This window comes from Haemorhous mexicanus, chromosome 1 (genome assembly GCF_027477595.1).
Source record: "Haemorhous mexicanus isolate bHaeMex1 chromosome 1, bHaeMex1.pri, whole genome shotgun sequence".
In the NCBI taxonomy this organism is placed as follows: Eukaryota; Metazoa; Chordata; class Aves; order Passeriformes; family Fringillidae; genus Haemorhous; species Haemorhous mexicanus.
The window spans coordinates 70,987,024-70,993,039 of record NC_082341.1 but is presented as its reverse complement, the minus strand read 5'-3'; positions in this window follow the sequence as shown (position 1 = coordinate 70,993,039).

The window sequence follows — 6,016 nt, the reverse complement described above, 5'->3', positions numbered from 1 at the left end:
TTCTAGACCAGTGTTCATAGTTCATGTGACATTTTAGATGGTACAGAACACAGCTGAACTCACCTAGAGACAAACTCCTTCACTACAGCCCTTGCAGAACTCAATCACAGAGAGGATTCAGCTTCCTGGGCAGAAGGGCTAAAATACTACAAGTCCTTTAGCATGTTGTGGAAAAACACATAATAGGACACAATGCCTGAAAGCAGCAGCCAGGCATGCCAAATTAGAATACATATTCAATAATAAGGATGATGAACTACTGAGATAAACTACCTAGGGAGTCTGGGTCTTTTTATTATCTCTTAATTAAGACTGGTCTTGTTTCTTAAGATAGCTATAACTGAAATCAAAGCTGTAAGTTTTAATACAAGGTAAACTAGGTGAAATGTAAAAGCAAATGGTGTACAAGTGGTCCAAGGAAAAGTTAGTGCAGTCCTTGACCTAAAAATTTACAGAAACATTAAGTATGGAAGAGAGAGGGAAGCTAATACTAACTTACTGGATTGCTCATTTCATCTACCACCCCATACGCATCTCCCACTGCTCAAAAAAAAAAAAAAGGAAAAAAATTAAGGGTGGAGTTGATTTTTGAAAAGCAACCTTTCATGAGAAATAAAAAATACAGGAAAATAATGGGGACAAGGATGAAAGAGTGTGATGTATTACGGCATAGATCTGATACCTTTCATGGCAAAACAAAGGAGAGAAAGGACAGAAGAGTAATTTTCATCAAACTGGCAAGCTATCAGCCTCAAGGGCAGAGGCAGCAGTAAAGCAGCAGCCTTACAGAGATTTTTCATAAGACTGGTGAGGTGCAAGACATGGAGGAAAAGGCTGTGGGTTGCAGCAGCAGCCCTCCTCATGGTCTCTCCTTGAAGAACAGGAGGTGTACTCATCCAGTTATGCACAAGGACATTGTGTTTTCCCATTTCAGGACAGTAAGTGCTTGGAGACTTTAGATCAAATACAACTCAAGTACAACCCCTGCCCAGTAGCTACCCTCATCACACAGCATCCAATCTGTGCTGAAACTCTTAAGTGCAGAGAGGACTGAGTCCATGTAATTCAGAGCAATTAATTTGTTTAATTTTGTTACTATGCCACCACTAACAGTGTACATAAGGAATATGAGGAATTTTTACTCCTTCCAAAATAGTTGCTAAATAATACCAATTAATAATGCTGCATTAAAAACTCAGACATTGTTGCAAGTATTTGATATGTGACCTCTGAACTGAGCTGGCAACATACAGTTCTTCTTCCTCAGAGGCCAGTTTCCAAGGAGAGACAACACTCAGCACTTAACCTCTGACTAATCAAACAGCTTTAAGCAAACTATGCCACTTTTCTGTGATGGATTTTTCAGCACTGTTCAATAACAAATGAAAACCATCTTTCAGCATGGAGACACAGGAAATCAAGCCTGTTTCAGAGGCTTAGGGAAACTCAACCATGTACACAGTGAGAAGGAGCTAGAGGGAAACAAAGTAGAAAGGATCATCCAGTACAAGCAGGGACACATTACAGCTAAGTAGCACTTGGGAGAGTTTTCTTCACAGCTTCCTAGCGTCCTCCAAGCATTTTTTCCTACCCTTTCCTCATTGCAGTCTCTACAGGCTACAGAAAGTGTTCCTTGCAGCATGCTAGGTTTCCCTTCTAGCATACCAATTAGCAATAGGAGTCAGCCAGCCTTGCTCATTTGTTCCTCAACACACAAGAACAAGAGCGGCTGGTGAAAGTGCAGTGCCTTAATAAAGCCCCTGGGGAAAAGGCAAGGGGGAAGGCAGGGTCAGAACAGGCTCTAGGCAGTAGAGACTAGGTTATAAATGATCAATTCTGCAGCCAAATTTAAAAAAAAATTTATAAATTTATTAGATCGACAACCAAAAAAAGTAGAATATTATAAAACCGCCACAGCCAAGACAGCATCAACCCCGGACTTTGACGCTGGGTGAACTTGGGTCAGACCGACGTAGTGTCAGCATCTCCCCAGAGTGTCACCCCAACTGCTCCAGGTAGCCAGCTTATATACAGTTTATTCTGCCTGGAGCAGAAATGACCTAAGATTTCTATAAGTTCCTACATATGTATAACGGGAACTATACAGATTCAGTCCCGTACAAAAGTCAGTCCACAGGTTTAGATGGCTGTCTGGGCTCCTCGAAATGGTCTTCCTTTCAGCTGTAGCTGGGACATTGCCATTATCCGATGTAATCTCTTCCAGGTGTTGTTCGGTGAATGCTCTGGACATTCTTGGGAAATGGTCTCTGATCACCCAGGAAGTCCAGGAAGGAAATCTTTTGGAAATGAAAAGCCCTGCTTCTGGCCATGGGGATCAGATGCATGGTTGGATCTTTATAATTTTTATACAATTTCCAAAGCATGAATTATCTACATCATACACTACAGAGTAGAAGTGATCTTTGTGCTGGAGGAAGTATTGCCTATGAGTGAAACAAAGCAGATCAGAGTTCTGACTTATGCTGGGTTTCCCCCTCCTCTACAACCCTTAAGTAGGTCACTTCCTTTCTCTTTAGCACAGTTTCCTCATGTTTTTGGTACAGACGCTAACTTCTGCCAGAACTAAGATGTGATCTGATAATAAGCGTTGTAGCCTATAGAGCTCAGAGAGATGCTTGATAAGAGCTGCTTGAAACAAAAACCCACACTAATTTCCTTAATAAACCAGTAATACTGCTGGATTTTGAATGATGGGTTGCAACTCCTGTGCACCCCACACACCCCTCTCTCATTAGCTGAGAAACCTAAATGCAGCACTGGAAAGGATGTCTTGGCCACCAAGTTAATCAAAATAGATTCACACGACCCCTTCCATAAACAGATCAAGAACTATCTTCTAAATGTTACTCTTGCCTTCTCCAAGGGACAAGCTGTTTCTTCCTTCATAGCAGAGTATCTGAAGTAATTTCAAGTCTCTGTGTCTAGAATGTCTGAAATATGGTCAGAAATTATACCAAGATTATGCTTGGATTTACAAAATGGAGATTATATTCAACTTTGAAATTATGAAACCACCTCCCACTGAAGTGCCCAAGTGCAGATGTGCCAGATTTATAATGCAGTTATTCATGAACATACAAAAGATATGCAGACACTGCTTAAGTTGACAGACACTATCCTTTGTTAGCATAAGAAAACTGCAGGCAAGCAAAGAAAATCATTACATACTGTGTTTTAGTTTCTTCATCAGTCTGAAATGTTCTTTGAGCCAAGGTATCCGGGATCTTTTTCTACTATCTGTTCTGCTTATGACAAAACATCCTTTCCTTTGTGCTTGGTTAATAGTCTAACTAAATAGGCCTCCTGCTACAAAACCACATTCTGCCACTCTCCACACTTCACAGCTTCAAAAGTCATGCCTTATTCAGTCTTTCTTGTTTAGAAGGTCAGTGCCAAATCACAGAAATATCATATATTTGCACATCTTTGTTCTGAATTTGGCAATTCCCCACTACCCAAATCTTACCTCTTTGTGTAGCTGAAGCAACAAGATTTTTCTCCTAAGGTGAAACATAACAATCAACATCTAAGAGGCACAAAAGCCCAACCAACAAAGCAGTCCTGAAATAGCAGGATATTTTACCTTATAGAAGCAGCTAAAATAAATTAGGCAAAAATAATCAGTCAGTGTATTCACAGACTCAGGAAGCAATGTCTACAACAGTCCCTGCATCACGGGAGACCCCAACAAGTCACAGAGATGGCTGTAACACAACTGGAGCAGGGCCAGGGACTAATAGCACTGTGCTGAGTTGAAATTAGGCTCCAGGACCCATGAGCCAGGGTGAGGGGGAGACCCCAGCTGAGGCTGATTGTGTCCATTAAAGCCAATTAGTGCGCCGATGGCCCTGACAAATGAGCTCCTTCTTGAAAACTCCAGAGTCAAATCCCTGCTAATGCTGATGATTCCGGTGTCTTGTATGGGATCGCAGCTCCTGATAGGAGAATCCTATGTGTGGGTGAAAATAATGCCTCTTCAGAATTGGAATTAGTCTTTCTGCCTGATGATCCAGCAGATCTCAAGGGACCCACTATGTCAATAACTAACTAGGTCTTTTCTAGATTTTCTACAACCTGCAGAAATTCAAAAATAGTAGATATATATTTTCTATGAGTCAGAAGACTCCTCCTTGCAACTTAATAGGCATCCTGAAATCTCACTGTTGTGCAGTTTTGTCCCTTACAAGAAGCTGTGAAAAGCTCTTCCCCTGGTGCTCAGGTCTATAAGGAACAAATCCATGCAGCACCAACAGTGCAGCCTGGCTGTAGGGACTGTGATGGTTTGTCAGCAGTGACAAAGTGCCACTGTGCAGCAGTGATGTCCTGCACAGCATTACCTGGATATGAGGGAAACCCTGCCAGTAGTAGATAACCACAGTGAAGAGTGGTGCAACACTTAAGGAGGTCAAAAAAATGACAGGGTAGTTAAAAGGGAAATCTGTCCTCAGGAACACATCACCTGCTGAGGAACGCTACCTCTTCTAAACATCGCCTTTTCCTTTTTTTCCCTTTCCCCCTCCCCTTCTCTATGTAATGGCCAGAAACAGGTAGCTTCCAGCCTGAACCATCAGAAGTAATTGGACAAATAAAAATATTTTATGGGAGTGGTGAGGAAAACTAGTGCTCCAGTTGTTCTCAATTCTTTCATGTGTGTAAAAGCAAGCCAAAATGCAAAAAGCTTTGAGCAGTGTGTGTCTGGGTTGCTCAAAGCTTTTCCTCTCCTTTCAGCCAGTAATTTATGAAAATATTTGAGGAAATAGTTGAACTGAAATACTGTATTCTTCCAGGTGCCCATCATTATGTGCAAATCTGCTTTACTAACAAAACTGGATGTTCTGGTGAACAGAGTAGGCTGAACACAGTTTGAATCTGTGAGTTCACACTGTTTGTCCTCAGATCATCCACCACCTGTATTCAGCCTTGGCAGAGTCGTGCTGTCTCAGCTCTACCTGGGGCCATTTCCTTGTGGGCCCAGACAGCAGCTCTCCTTGAGCTGCTCCCCTCACGATGCCAGTCCTTCAAGACACACACACAGACACACACACAAAAGGGTCTTTTGCCAATGCCATTTCTGCCAAACTGCCACACTATTTTTCTCTCTTTGGGCCAAAGAGGGACAGTGCCTGTGGAAGAGGTTGCATGGTGCAGGCACTTGGGAGAGGAATGCCACTTTACAGGCCTCCTATGCTCCAGATCTGTGATTGCAGATGATGACACACAGTGCAACAGCTCAACTGTGACAGCCTTTTCTACGGAGGCACCTCCCAATTCTTGTCACTCTGACAATGGAGTTAACCCACCTGAAACTTTCCCAGATCTAGGTGGTACATAAATCTTCCCATCTCCCTTTTCTCTCATGTGGGAAGGACATTTGGATTTACCTTTCTACTTAGCTCTTCCGCCACCCCTACACTGTATGACAAACCCTTTCTACCTCATGCTTCAGAACACATTCTGAGAATTTGTTGTTTCCTTCAGCCTTAATAAATAGTTGATATGGAGGAAGCATAGATTGAAAGGCATTTTAACTGGCATGAAATTGGATACAAGTTGGAGACCTTTCCCTCTGAAAGCTCATAGTGACACACGAGACAGGAGATGCTTTTGATTCAAAGAAAATGCAGAATTCAGGAAAAAAAATACATTTACAGCAGTAGACCAAGCTACTTCTTTGTCCCACAGAATAGTCAGCCATCTCCTCCAGTCATTTTCCACCAGAAAGAAACTTAGTGAGACTCACAACAAAGATGAGTAGTAGCCCAAGAACCAAAGAAACTGCGGGGGCTTGTAAATGTCACCAGGCAAGAACCAAGGCAGCTTGTCCTGATGAAGGATTGCTTGTAATTATCCATACTAAAGACCTTAATCTTAATTGGTTTGATCTGCTCAGGGGATAAACCGAACCAGTACGCTTATACAGTTGACTTAATCTCTTTATGCACTAGGATTTGTTATGACTGTCATTCGTCTCTAAGACTTGTTAGTTCCATGCACA